This window comes from Rattus norvegicus, chromosome 6 (genome assembly GCF_036323735.1).
Source record: "Rattus norvegicus strain BN/NHsdMcwi chromosome 6, GRCr8, whole genome shotgun sequence".
NCBI classification, from domain to species: Eukaryota; Metazoa; Chordata; class Mammalia; order Rodentia; family Muridae; genus Rattus; species Rattus norvegicus.
Window position 1 is genome coordinate 40,038,611 of NC_086024.1, and position 16,119 is coordinate 40,054,729.

The window sequence follows — 16,119 nt, forward strand, 5'->3', positions numbered from 1 at the left end:
TATCTTTTTGTTTTGATCATAATCGAAATATATTAAAAATACCTATCACATGACAAATCTGCTTGAGTCTAAATCACACTACACTTTTGCGTGAGCTAAGTTTATATCATTGGATATTGATTATTATATGCATAGCAAATAGCTTTCTTATTAACAAAGAGTAAAACAAAGTTCAACATAGTTCTTTTTTTTATATTTTGACAATGTTCTTTTTTTTCTCCATCTTTATTAAATTGGTTATTTCTTATTTACATTTCAAGTGTTATTTCCTTTCCCGGTTTCCAGGCCAACAACCCCTAACTCCTCCCCTTCCCCTTCCATATGGGCTTCCCCTCCCCATCCTCCCCCCATTACCACCCTCCCCCCAACAATCCTGTTCACTGGGGGTTCAGTCTTAGCAGGACCCAGGGCTTCCCCTTCCACTAGTGCCCTTACTAGGCTATTCATTGCTACCTATGGGGTCAGAGTCCAGGGTCAGTCCATGTATAGTCTTTGGGTAGTGGCTAAGTCCCTGGAAGCTCTGGTTGGTTGTCACTGTTTTTCATATGGGGTCCAAGCCCCTTCAAGCTCTTTCAGTCCTTTCTCTGATTCCTTCAATGGGGATCCTGTTCTCAGTTTAGTGGTATTCACCTATGTATTTGCTGTATTCTGGCTGCGTTTCTCAGGAGAGATCTACACCTGGTTCCTGTCAGTCTGCACTTCTTTGCTTCATCCATCTTATCTAATTGGGTGGCTGTATATGTAAGGGCCACATGTGGGGCAGGCTCTGAATGGGTTCCTTGAGCCTCTGTTCTAAACTTTGCCTCCCTATTCCCTCTCAAGGGTATTCTTGTTCCCCTTGTTCCCCTTTTAAAGAAGGAGTGAAGCATTCGCATTTTGTTCATCCTTCTTTAGTTTCATGTGTTCTGTGCATCTAGGGTAATTCGAGCATTTGGGCTAATAGCCACTTATCAATGAGTGCATACCATGTGTGTTTTTCTGTGATTGGGTTACCTCACTCAGGGTATTTTCCAGTTCCTTCCATTTGCCTATGAATTTCATAAAGTCATTGTTTTTGATAGCAGAGCAGTATTCCATTGTGTAGATGTACCACATTTTCTGTATCCATTCCTCTGTTGAAAGGCATCTGGGTTCTTTCCAGCTTCTGGCTATTATAAATGAGGCTGCTATGGACATAGTGGAGCATTTGTCTCTGTTATATGTTGGAGGTTCTTTTGGGTATATGCCCAAGAGAGGTATAGCTGGGTCCTAAGGGACTGCAATGTCCAATTTTCTGAGGAGCCCCCAGACTGATTTCCAGAATGATTGTACCAGTGTTTAATCCCACCAGCAATGGAGGAGTGTTCCTCTTTCTCCACATCCTCGCCAGCATTTGCTGTCACCTGAGTTTTTGATTTTAGCCATTCTCACTGGTGTGAGGTGGAATTTCAAGGTTGTTTTGATTTGCCTTTCCCTTATGACTAAAGATGTTGAACATTTCTTTAGGTGTTTCTCAGCCATTCAGCATTCCTCAGCTGTGAATTCTTTGTTTAGCTCTGAACTCCATTTTTTAATAGGGTTATTTGTCTCCCTGCGGTCTAACTTCTTGAGTTCTTTGTATATTTTGGATATAAGGTCTTTATCTGTTATAGGATTGGTAAAGATCTTTTCCCAATCTATTGGTTGTCATTTTGTCCTAACCATAGTGTCCTTTGCCTTACAGAATCTTTGCAGTTTTATGAGATCCCATGTCGATTCTGGATCTTAGAGCATAAGCCATTGGTGTTTTGTTCAGGAAATTTTTTCCAGTGCCCATGTGTTCGAGATGCTTCCCCACTTTTTCTTCTATTAGTTTGAGTGTATCTGGGTTGATGTGGAGGTCCTTGATCCACTTGGACTAAAACTTTGTACAGGGTGATAAAAATGGATCGATCTGCATTCTTCTACATTCTGACCTCCAGTTGAACCAGCACCATTTGCTGAAAAGGCTATCTTTTTTCCATTGGATGGTTTTGGCTCCTTGTCAGAAATCAAGTGACCATAGGTGTGTGGGTTCATTTCTGGGTCTTCAATTCTATTTCACTGGTCTTTGTGCCTGTCTCTGTACAAATACCATATAGTTTTTATCACTATTGCTCTGTAATACTGCTTGAGTTCAGGGATAGTGATTCCCCCAGAAGTCCTTTTATTATTGAGGATAGTTTTAGCTATCCTGGGTTTTTTGTTATTCCAGATGAATTTGCAAATTGTTCAGTCTAACTCTCTGAAGAACTGGACTGGAATTTTGTTGGGGATTGCATTGAATCTGTAGATTGCTTTTGGTAAAATGGCCATTTTTAATATATTAATCCTGTCAATCCATGAGCATGGGAGATCTTTCCATCTTCTGTGATCTTATTCAATTTCTTTCTTCAGAGGCTTGAATTCTTCATACAGGTCTTTCACTTACTTGGTTAAAGTTATACCGAAGTATTTTATTCTATTTGGAACTATTATGAAGGGTATCGTTTCCCTAATTCTTTTCTCGGCTTGTTTCTCTTTTGTGTAGAGGAAGGCTACTGATTTATTTGAGTTAATTTTATACCCAGCCACTTTGCAGAAGTTGTTTATCAGCTTTAGTAGTTCTCTGGTGGAACTTTTGGGATCACTTAAGTATACTATCATATCATCTGCAAATAGTGATATTTTGACTTCTTCCTTTCCAATCTGTATCCCTTTGATCTCCTTTTGTTTCTGATTGGCTAGGACTTTGAGAACTATATTGAATAAGTAGGGAGAGGGTGGGCAGCCTTGTCTAGTCCCTGATTTTAGTGGGGTTGCCTCAAGTTTCTTTCCATTTAGTTTAATGATAGCTACTAGTTTGCTGTATATGGCTTTTACTATTTTCAGGTATGGACCTTGAATTCCTATTCTTTCCAGGACTTTTATCATGAAGGGGTTCAACATAGTTCTTAAAGAGCTATTATCTCACCTCAGAAGGGATATTTCCTCTCTGGACAAACTTTTGCTTTATTTTTCACTGTATTTATGTATGTGTGTATGTATGTATGTATGTATTTGATGTGTGTGTATTTGTGGGTGTGCACATGTAATAGCATGTATGTGGAGCTCAGAGGAAAACTTGTGGGAGTTGGTTCTCTCCTTTCAGTGTGTGGGAATCCCAGAAGCAAACTTAGGGTATCAGACATGGTGTTTGAGTCATCTTGCTAGCCTCTACTGTTAATTTTCATTCAAAACTGTGAAAGGAAAGGCAAAGTGTAAGACAAATACACACAGTGCAAAACATGTATACTGTCCCCATTATCTTAAAATTTCCACTTTCATAGTGTTTGTTTATTTCTCCTTTTCCTCTGTGATACAAGTTCTCACTTGGGTAAGAATTAAACTTGTGATCCACCTGGCTAAGGTTTCCAAAGGCTACGATTAAAGGCATGTTTAAACATCATGATGGCTGTGTATGGTCAAGAATGCCTGTAAAGCTAGCTGTTAGTATTTGATGAATAGACACTCTTAGTTATTGATTGACCATGTTACTAACACATTTATCTAATGACTATTAACTAAATATTAGAATACTCAGAAAACACACGCAAGTATCTTTCTTTGTTGAGTTTCTTTAACAGGGAATATTAACAATAAACAATACACTAAATTATTGAACCTTATCTGAAAATTCAGATAAAGTTTGAGGCTAGAGTACTGGGACCAAAAACTAGAGGGAAAAATGATCAGAATACAGAGAGGTTACAGATGAACTTTGCTGATAAAAGGAAGACTTGGAAGAGACTGGTGCTAATCTAGAAGCAGCTGGGAGAATAAGAGCATTTCTGGTGGGGAGAATGTTAAGCCTAAAGGTCCTTCAGTACATTCAGGAGAAAGCTATGTCAGTGAGGCTAGAACGTACTATGTCTGGGAAAGAAAAGTAACACTAGACAGGTGAGAACAGCCAGAATTGGAAATATCTATTCACCATTTAAGGACACATTTTCTATTTTAATTGATGTGGGTGAATAAACCTACATGGACATGAGTTTCTATGATTTTGTTAGGAGACAATGAAGATGACCTGGGTTCGTGACAATCAGGCATATGGGAGAGGTTGTTATATTCTCTATTACAACTTTTTTTTAAGAAATTGGTTAAGGAACAAGGGGTAAAAATCCAACATAACTCAAGATTTCTGGCCTGAGCAATGTGAAGATTTGTTGAGTTAATTTGTGTGGAGATTAGTCTTAATAGGATGCCTTTTAGGGAAAGATGTGTGCAGGTTAAGTTGATATGTATTAGACTTGAAAGTGTATGTGTTTAAATGAGAGTTGGTTACAAGGACTTAAGATAGTTGTATCAGGTACTGCATGATGTCTCCACAATTAAGAGCACTGAATGCTCTTCCAGAGAATGTGATTTCAATTCGTAGCACCCATGTGGTGCTCATAGCCATCTGTAACTCCAGTTCTGGGGAATCTGATGCTCACTTCTGGTCACAGAAGTGCCTGCATGCATGCAAAATGCCCATACATGCAAAAAAAATAAATATATGATGATATGAATGTGAGAATTCTTGTCAAAAAGCATAACTTTGATAGCAAAAAGCTATCAAAAAGACATATTAATTAAAGAATCCAGTCTAGTTGAAAAGAAAAACATAAAACTTTCAGCTCTGGATTACAAAGTCAAGAGGCAAACAAGGTAGGGAGAGTTCTTACAAAGGAGCAGCTATGGAACTATGAAGAAATTCAAAAGAATACATTGAACGAAAGAGTATGCAATGGAGGGAGTGCTCAACTCTGATGAATGAGGCTGCTTAGTCAAAATAAAAAAAATTAGAAATGGTTTGTACATGTACCAGTATGAGAAACATTGGTGAGATTGACAAGAGCTATTTTAGCAGTTGAAGGAATACATGCCTCATAGGAGTGGCCCCAGGGAGTGGGGAAGGCCTAGTAGGAGGGAGTGGGGACATCCTTTTGGAGACAGGGGAAGGAGGAATGGGATGAGGAATTGGAGGGATGGACCAGGAGGGAATAATGACTGGATTATAGAAAAATAAAAGTAATAAAAAAAGAAGTGGGCTGAGTATATAGGTTGGTGATAAGGTACGTCCTGAGTACAATCTCTAGGGCCCCACCAGCACACACAAAAGAGAGAGAATATAAGGAATCATAGATAATACAAATATTTCATGTAAAATTTGTTGAAGAATGAAGTAATAAAATGGAAACAGAGTAGGAGCTTGGTAAAGTGCTATCATGAGCTGTTGTAATGAGTTGGAAAAATAAGATGTGAAAAATAACATATTTGGGTTGATTAGATAGAAAAAAATCAGAATGGATATCCTGGAGAAAATAGAATTTTTAGGTAAATATTGGAAAGATATATGGGAATAAGATATAGCTCACATGTGGATAGTTTGGGTTTGGGTAGAAACTGTGGCAATTACTTCCTGGAATAAGAAGGACGGTATAGTACATAATCATAGCTATTGGTAGAACAGATGGGGAACCTGGTGAATCTTACTGAACTTCTTGGTATGGCTGAAACCAAATTCATTAGCTGAAAGTGAGTGTGGAAGACAAAATACTATGGGTGAGAAGAAAGAAGTTTGAACCCAATCTGTAGAAGAGTGAGAAGTCGATGGGCTAGGAAAGCAGAGCATGAATGCCAGCACTCATTAATACCTCAAAACATATACATTTTCATACGCAGGAGAATGTTTAAAGGGAGATACCTCACTATGAGTTTGCTTTTATTCAGCTGCATTCTGGCTCATGAGTACCTGGGGCCGGAGAGGGCAGAAATTGAAAAGGATGGTTTTAAACACAATAGCAGCTTAGCCCAAAGAATAGCATGTCAGGATGAAAAGGAAAATGGGTTGAGTTTATGTTTCAGAAGATATTGTGGTTATTCTCCATGCCATTTAAGAGGGACAAGAAAACAAGAGAAGACTTAAGGTGCGTAGAGTGATGGTAGGCTCACTTGCTTAGTGGTTCCAAAGTGAAAAGTGGCGACATTAAGACATCTCAGGGAGATTGAGAGAAATTAGGTAGCTAGAGATACCCTAATGACTCTTGGCTGCTGAAGATCCTGGAGTTAGGAACAGTGGAATGCTTATATCTAATGACATTTAAGCTACCTCCTATAAGGCTCAAGAAATATCATCAAGAAAAGGCAAAAGTATATTAGAGTTGGAAGACAAGGAGTAGGGCTGTGAAATCATTTCCTGGGTATGACAAAACCATCATAACTCACATCAGTTCCTGCTGCTAACACTGGATCTGCACAAGATCACTACTGGCATCAGCCTGTTATGAATGTGAAGAGATCACAAAGCCTTAGGTGTCCATGCTGAACTCATGGCTACTGAAGGATGCAAGAAAAATGGAAATCATTGTTTTCAGTTGTCTGCCCTCTGGTGAACCCATCATGTGTCACTAGATAGTTCCATACCTATCATCACTCTGATGTCCCTGGTAAAACTCAGTAAAAATAAAACAAAAAAAACCTGAATGTAAAAACAAGATCATCAGAGAGGAAGTGGTTTTGACCATAGTTGGGGGAAGATGAGAGAGGATGGAGGAGAGTAATTAAAATGTGTTATAAACTTTTGGGTCTGGGTTGCCTCACTCAGGATGATATTCTCCAGTTCCATTCATTTGTCTGCAAACTTTATGATGTCCATGATTTTACTGGCTGAATAGTGTTCCGTTGTATAGATACACCATATTTTCTTTTCCATTCTTCAGATGAGGGACATCTAGATTATTTCTAGTTTCTGGCTATTATGAATAGCTGCTTTGAACATAGTTGGGCAAGTGTCCCTGTGGTAGAATAGGGCTATCTTTTGGGTATATGCCACGAGTGGCATAGCTGGGTCTTCAGGTAGAACTACTGAATTGATTTCCAAAGTGGTTGTACAAGTTTGCACTTGCATCAGCAATGGAGGAGTGTTCTCCTTTCTCCACATCCTTGCCAGCATGTTTTATCACTTGAATTTTTTTATCTTAGCCATTTTGACAGATATAAATGGAATCTCAGAGTCATTGATTTGCATTTCCCTGATGACTAAAGACTTTGAACACTTCTTGAAATACTTCTTGGTCACTCAAGATTCCTATGTTGAGAATTACCCCATTCCTATGTTAGTTCCGTACCCCATTTTTAAACTGGGTATTTGGTATTCTTGGAAGTTGGTGTCTAACTTCTTGAGTTCTTTGTAAACCTGTCAGATGTAGTGTTGGTGAAATCTTTTCCCATTCTGTAGGCTGCTGTTTTGTCCTCTTTGCCTTACAGAAGCATTGCTGTTTCATGAGGACCCGTTTATTAATCATCATTCTTAGAGCCTGAGTTACTGGTGTTTTGTTCAGCAAATTGTCTCCTGTACTAATAAGTTCAAGGCTATTCACAAACTTCTGCTAGATTTAGTGTATACAGTTTTACATTGAGGTCTTCGATCCACTTTGATACAAAAAATGAGTTTTATGCAAGATAGTGGATATGGATCTATTTGCACCATTTACATGCAGACATCTAGTTAGCACCATTTGTTGAAGATGCTTTCTTTTTTCCACTGTATGATTTTGGCTTCTTTGTCAAAAGAAAACAACTGTCCATAGGTACATGGATTTATTTCAGAGATTTCAATTCGATTCCATTGATCAATCTGTTTGTCTCTATATCTATACCATGCAGTTTTTAATTACTATTTCTCTGTTTTACCACTTAAGGTCAGGGAGAGTGACACCTCCAGAAGTTCTTTTATTGATCTGGATTGTTTTAGCTATCCTCAGTTTTTTCTTCTACCATATGAAGTTGAGAATTGTTTTTTAAGGTCTGTAAAGAATTGTGTTAGAATTTTGATGGGAATGTCATTGAATCTGTAGACAGCTTTTGGTAGGATGGCCATTTTCACTTTGTTAATCCTACTGATCTTTCTATCTTTTGATATCTTCCTCAATTTCTTTCTTCAGAGACTTGAAGTTCTTGTCATATAGAAAACTCAGACCCAAAAGGACATGCATGGTATGTACTCACTTATAAGTAGATATTAGCCATAAAATAGAGGACACCCACACTACACTTCACAGACCCAAAGAAGCCAAACAAGAAGGAAAGCCCAAGCGAGGATGCTTGAATCTCACTTAGAAAAATAAATATAATAGTTGTAAGAGGGAGATAGAGGGAAAGAACTGGGTTATAGAGGGGATGTGGAGGAGAATATGGGAGGTTTCAGGATCAGATATGGGGAGAGACAGGGAAGATGTCCAGATAGCCACGAGAATGAGTGGAAATTTGCAGCTGGAAAGGGTGGAGTGGGGAGCATCTTGAGGATGTGCCAGAGAGCTGCATAGGGGAGGCTCCCAAGAGTCAATGTGAGCACCTTTAGCTGCAGTGGGGATATGGAGTGTAAAGAGGCCACTCCTTTAGCCAGGTAGGAATCCCAGTGAGCAATAAGGATTCCAACTCACCCACAAAACTTTTGTCCTCAAATTTATTCTGCCTACAAGAAATCAGGGCCAGGGAATGAAACAGAAACTGAGAAATGCCGAAGGCATAAATGGCTCAACTTGAGACTCCTCCTATGGGCAAGCACCAATCTCTGACACTATTACTGATACTTTGTTTTCTTGCAGATAGGAGTCTAGCATGGTTGTCTTTTTTTTTTTTTTTACAAAGAACATGATTTTATTTCTTAAGCTTCACTGAATCATCCTTCCGGGGAGACTATTCAGCAAAATGTAATCACCAGTTTTACTTTTAGCCACTTGGTATTGTTTTGTTGTACATCTACACTCAGATATATAGCCTGATGTGCAGCATGGTTGTCTTCTGATAGGCTCCACTCAGCAGCTGAGTCAGACAGATGCAAACATCTACAGTCAAACATTGAATGGAGTTTGGGGACTCTTATGGAAGAGAGATGGGGAAAGCATTGAACGCCACAAAGGGTATAGGAACTCCACATGAAGACCAACAGAGTCAACTAACCTGGACCATTTTACAGGCTGAATCACGAACCAAAGAACATACATGGACTGAAGCTAGGCTTCCCCGTACATAAGTAGCAAATGTGCAGCTTGGTTCCTAAAGAACTAGAGCAAGGGCTATCCCTAATTACTACTGCCTGTATGTGAAATCTATTCCCCTAATTTGGCTGCTTTGTTTGGCTGTGGTGGGAGAAGAAGCACCTAGCCTCACAGAGACTTGATGTGCCAGGGCATGGGGATATGGGGGTGGGATGCCGGTCTTTCAGAGTAGAGGGAGATGGGGTATGGGGAAGGGACTGTGGAAGGAGGGACCAGGAGTGGGAACAGTGGCTGAGATGTAAAGTGAATAAAAAGTACAACAACAAAACAAAATAACCATGTGGTATAACCGTGTATGAAATTGTCAAACAACAAATTTAATGAAAAGTAAGATAATAGAGGACTATAATTGTAATAACAAGTTTTAAGCCATGATAGTAAAATGGGAGAAATTAGGATATGGAAGACTAGGGAGATAGATGCTCAAGAAACTGAGAGGCTTTGCTTCAGAGAACATTTAATAACATACCCATTTCCCAAAGATTTAAGACAAATGAGTATTTGAGAAATTGAATGTTCATGAAGAAATGAAAGTAATTTTCAGTCAGGTAGTGAAGGGTAGTGTAAACTGACAGCTTACAATTTAGGATGGGGCATTTCCCAAGAAACACGGTACGTAGCTGGAGACAGCAATGATGTGCCATGAGGACGGCTCCCTTCCATGTGATCCTAGTAACACATGAGAGATAGACGAATTGTCACCATGTGAAGTGATATCAGAAAATACAATATTCTGAAGGGAGAGAGATGGTTTCAGCAGGACAAGATGTTGAACGGAAATTTAGAGATGAACTAGAAGATAGAGGGCTTTTCTTGGCAGCAGACTTCCATGCTAGAGCGTGGACTGGGTTGTTCAGACTTTTCAAAAGATTGCAGCACGTTAGCCAAAAGACATATAGAACCTTGTGGGATTAGAAGCAGGGAGAAGATTTTATGCCTGACAGTCTGGTCTTTAGTGAACAACATAAACACAGGTAAAGAAGATGGAATTATTTTAGTTTTGTCCAATAGGACAATCTTATATGTAATTACAGCATTCTTGTGCCTTGTGAAGGATCCAAAAGTAGAAATAGAATATATTCATCTACAATTTTTCTAAACATTAAGCTAGCCTAAGAAATTTGTGTATTTAAAAATCATTTGGCTAACAGCAAACTAGGAACTATTTTCGATTGGAGATGTGAAAATCAGAGTTTAAAGATTATTTCGTAGTAATGTAGAAAAAATGCCCTACAGTGGGAGAAATAGTTTATGGGATGACAAGTTAACTCACTAACTGTTGAATTAATTCCAGTGGAAGGAGAGAAGAAGGATAGGGGAATGAGGAAGATGAGAGAGGACAGAAAAGAAAAGAAGAGGAGAGGAGAGGAGAGAAAAGGAGAGGAGAGGAGAGGAGAGGAGAGGAGAGGAGAGGAGAGGAGAGGGGAGGGGAGGAGAGAAGAGGAGAGGAGAGGAGAGGAGAGGGGAGGAGAGAAGAGGAGAGGAGAGGAGAGGAGAGGAGAGGATTTCTAAGATAATACCAATATGATCAGGATTTGCAATGTAACAGATACTGAGTAGAAGGAAGAGGAAAAGTCAATTATTACTGGAAGTTATCTGATTTTATCAAATCAAGTTTGATTTTAGGGAAAGAAATTTTGCTCAGAACTCAGCTTTTCTATATTTAGAGTTTTGTGTTTTATTATGAAATGCTACTTGAATATGAGATGAAAACCACCCCATGACATTTTTCAGAAAAGTATGAGCCACACATATGAACATACAATGGAAGATGCTTGATGCTCTTGTGTGCATTCTAAGCCTGGGACTTAGAAGGTAAATGTTATTCAGCATCATTAAAAGCGTTTTCCTTTACACATTTTGGAGAACCACAATAGACCTAATTAAAAACCCAGAATTAGAAAAAGCCACCTCAAACCAAATGTCAGAGGAGATAAAATGCTTAGAAGCTCTGTGCCTGTAGCTCATGGGATAAAGCCGGGATGATATTTTGACGGTTCCCTAAATAGCCTAGAAGAAGAGTGAAGTGATTTCAAATATACTCAAGAAATAAATGCCAGCACAGGACAGCCCTTGCTAAACTTTGTGCTATAACCCTCATTTAAAGACATATTCAAAACCAACCTTATGCATCTTAGAATATTGTTCCTGTGACATGGGAACCTTCCAGTACTGGGTCCATCAGTATAAATACTGTATGCCACCCATTACATTAACCAACCGTGTGGCCATGTTTACTGTAAAAGTGCAATTGAGAATGATCTATAATATTTTAATTAGAAATTTGCTTTTGGATTTTGCATTATTCACCAATCAGATGCATTGGTCTATCAGTCTCCTATTCTCTGAAATACATGTTTTCTTGAGCTCTGAGGTCTTTCAATGATCACCATATCAGAAATGACTGTATGGGTATAAATAAATATCCTCATTTGACAGTAATTTTAAACTAACATTCTATCCATGAGTTTTTAGCAGCATAGTGCTGAGAGGTAGGCATGGGTGCTACCAGATGTAGACCCCGTGGATTCTATTTCTTGGTTTATTTATCTACTAAAGAGAGTATAAGTAGTTGCTATGTAAGGTTTGCTTGAAGTTTGCAGGACATGATCTATGTAAAGATTTTAGGGCATAGTCAATATTCAATAAAATATGGCATCAAACACTCAGTATTTATTGTGAAGCTTGCAGGGAAAACACTTTATTCTCACATTTGTTGGGTAAGTATGTTCAGCGAATGTTGAAGGATTTTCAAAACATAAGGCACTCTGCTGGTGCTTGTTATTGACTCTTCTCTGGGAGACATGACTTTAAGTATTCCTCTGAAACTATGAGCTAAAATAAATCTTTATTCCATGGAGTTATTACTTATAGGGATTTTGTACAGAACTACATAAAAGTAACTAATACAGAGGAGAAAACCTGGTGAGGTAGGGCTTTCTAGTCAGAATATGATCGCGGTTGGTGGACATAGCTCCTTTTCCCAGTGTGTTTTCTGTGGCACTAGCATCTCTGATGCCTCACTTACCACACTTAAGACCTGGTCCAGTGGCTGTCACACAGTACCTCCTTGGTAAGTGATTGGTTTAGAAACCCAATCACTATTGCTGATGCCAAGAAGTACTTTATGACAGGAATCTGATATGGATGTCTCCTGAGAGGCTCTGCCAGAACCTTATTGATACATAAAGATGATTTTAGTCAACCATTGGACTGAGCACAGGGACCCCAATGGAGGAGCTAGAAAAAGGACTGAAGGAGCTAAAGGGGTTTGCAACTCCATAGGAAGAACAACAATATTAACCAACCAAACCCCGCAGAGCTCTCTGGGATTAAATCACCAACCAATGAGTACACATGGAGGGACATGGCTTCAACTGCATATGTAGCAGAGGATGTCTGGTATCAATAGGAGGAGAAGGCTTGTTTCCCAAGTATAAGCAATGCCAAGGCAATGAGATAGGAGTGCGTGGGTGCAAGTGGGAGCATCTTCATGGAAGCAGGTGAAGGGGGAAGGAGGAATGGGAGAGGGATAGGAGGGGATAATATTTGAAATGTAAATACATAAAACATTGAATAAAAATGTTTTGCAAAAAAAAACCTTTTGTACTTCCAAAAAAAAAAAAAAAGGAAAGAAAGAAAGAAAGAAAATGAATAGGTGTGAAGATTGATGCTCGTTCAACCTTTGCTGTCTGATCCCTGTGTAGTGGGAGCTCTGCCCCTGAAGCACCCTCTTAGCCTGGAGTAACAGAGCTCTGTGCCTCACCAGCTGGTGTACTGCTCTACCAGGGCAGTGCAGTGATGTGAGTTGCTAAAGATGCTGTTGTTGCTCCTATCTTACGGCTGCAAAGATCTCTGTCTTTATTCTCCCTTCCCAGAAAAACTACAGAAAAACAAGGAGACTGATCCCCCCTCTGTATTATTTATTCTTCACTTGGCTGGGGATGGTGGAGTAGGTAGAGTTCTCACAGTGCGGCTAATTAGTCCTTAAATCCCTTAGCAGTTATTGTGACAGCCCTCTCAGTGGATGCTTATGGTTTCATTACTTTTCCAAACATGTCTAGGAAGCCTGGTGTCTTTCCTGGGGTTGAGCTGACTCACAGTAGCCAGGTCGTGCCTTGCTTTACTACTCCTCTGTAGCCTGTATGCATCCTTGATACCTACCATTCATGCAGCATCACATTCTTCCTTGCATTCTGATGTATTGTCTCTCCTAATTTTTTTTGACATGATGTATCCATCAATATAGCTACCCAATTTGCTGATTACATTTTGAACATAGCCCTACTACTCAGGACTCAAGCTATCCCCTTAAAGCTCCTTCATTTCCTGTGGAAATGAGCATGGATAGCTGAGAAACTAGGTAAAGCTATGGCCTCCCTCCATTCACTGAATATTTCTAAGCCTCGGGTCTAGATGAGATAATAATAACTGCTGGCACAGTTGTAGAGATTAGTAAGATACATAACACCAGGCATATGGTAGGTAGGCTTCTCAGTAGCTGGAAACCAGACCAGCAGGGCTTGTGAGCAGATTTTTCTAGAGCTAAATGGGGTACTCGGTGTCAGAAAAAAATAAGAAATCATAGAAGACTGTCAAGGCAAGGCACAGAGGAAGAGAACAAAACATGGTTCACGAAGAAAGGAAGTGTGATGGAACAAAGTTGAAGCTCAAGAACTTTGTGGCAAGGTCGGTATGGGGCAATCTTGTGCTGATGGTAATCAGTTCCATCTCCCAATCCAGGACGCTAAAGTCTTTGTCCACATGGTGAGTCATTCCTGACTCCCTATTATGCCTTGTTCCCTCTAGCATCATGTCTGTTACGGTGTTGATTAGCCTGAGATCCCTCAATGCGGACTTCCTGTCAGTATTAAATGTGAAAGTTATTTGTCAAAGAAAGTATCTGTAAGAAGAAATGAGGGTTAGGGATGGTATTCTGATCTTCAGGAAGGTGAGAAGGAAGTTTGGACAGAAAGATTCAGCTGCATGAGGTTATGAAAATTTTCTGAATGGTTGGTATTGACTCATTGAAGCAAAGAGCAAAGGTATTCTTGAGAGAAGGCCAGCATTTCCCCAGAGTAGATCTGTCTGGGTATTCTTACCACACTGGGTCTTGGCCCATGTGTACCTGAGCTGTTTTAGAATTTGGAAGCAGTGGCTTTCCTCAGTCTTCTTCTTTGTGGTCAATCATACATATGAATTTGTAGCCATCACAGCAAGTACTGAATATAGTGTGCTTATGCCTTTTTTTTTTGTTTAGAGGAAAAGATATCAAGATGTTTTTCTGTGTCAAATGCATACATATTAAAATGTTTTAAAACGGTTACTAACACAGTGAGAAAAAATTTAAATCTAAGACACTAAAGAGGAATGAGAAGAAATAATGAAGGGCCAAGTAGAAACCACACCACCATATAGTGCAAATACATGAAATGAATAAATCATGGAAATAAAAATTGACTAAAATCTCCAAAGACAGAAATTTCCATATTATAAAATAAACCAAAGATAAAGCTATGTGTGTAAACATAAGACCTAAAAAAGTAAAGATACAAAAAATAGAAAGTTTGGGAATGGAAAGAAGTGAATGTCAAGTCCAGAGAAAAGAACACTGTTCAGTTATATCCAGAAGACTTCTAGGGGTCTACGCACAATGGGAAAAGCACTTGTCCTTACAGTCAACCTGGGTTAACTTCCCAGCACCCACACGGTGGCTCACAACCATCTGTAATTCCAGGGAATCTGATGCCCTCTTTGGACATCCACAGGCACCAGGTTCACACATTGTACACAGAAATACATGCAGGTAGAAACCTCATATACATGGAATAAAATATTAAAATAAAATGAAAATTTTAAATCTTTTTGAAGAGGAAGATTTCAAGGCAAAATGCATACCCAGTAGCTGTTCTCTCTCTCTCTCTCTCTCTCTCTCTCTCTCTCTCTCTCTCTCTCTCTCTCTCTCTCTCTCCATGTGTATTTCACTGTAATCATTCATGGGTATATATAAGGAACACAGAACTCATCAAATATCGAGATGTCTTCCTCTGTCAGTCTCCGCCTTAGTTTTAGGTATAGAGTCAGTCACTGAAACTGGCTTCACTGTTTAAACTTGACTAGCTGGGCAGGAAAGCCCGATCTCTGCTTAACCCCTGCCAGCCAGCACCGGGTTTACAGGCGCATGCTCTGAAGCCCAGCTTTTATGTGGGTACTGGGATCTGAACTCAGGTCCACATGCTTGCACAGCAAATACTTTCCCCACTGAATGGTCTCTCCAGTCCTCATCTTATTTTGTTTAAACACCCATATTTAAAATAAATAAAATCCAACTTAGGTTTTAAGGGAGAAATTGATTAATCTGTAATGCTAAATAGAAATTATATTACACTCTTCTTCATATAGATGATCAAAAATTATAAGCAAGGATGCATAACATTTAAACATTAATGATAGTAATCTTGGATTGGAAAGATGGTTCAGTGACTAAGGTGACCAGACTTAGATCTTCAGCACCCATGTCAGATGACTCACAACCGCCAGAGGGTCTGATGCCTCTGATCTACTCAGGTACCTGAATTCATGTGTGCAGGCCCTAAACAATAAAAATATATCTTCAAACATTAAAAAAAATAATTGTGACCTAATGGACAGACACAGGACAATTAAAGGTTTAGCAAGCACATTGGGAATGCTTAGGAGAATTAGCCAAAAGCTACGCTGTAAAGAATGGTATTTTCAGATGAATTAATTTCTATTACGAATTAGAAATCAATTACAAAAACAGGCTGAGGAAGCTGTATCCCACAAGAAGAGAGGAATTCAAAGCTGTATGCAACTAAGGAAGTAAATGTGGTTCTAAGTACATAACTCAAAACTTAGAAAACCAACACAATAATCTAAAACCAAGTAGTATTAAAGCCATGTTTCTCAATCTGTGGGTGCTCTTTCTTTAGAGTTTGATGACCCTCTCACAGGGGTCACCTAAGACCATCTACATATCAGATATTAACATACAATTCATTACACTTTCAAAATTACAGTTATAAACTAGCAATGA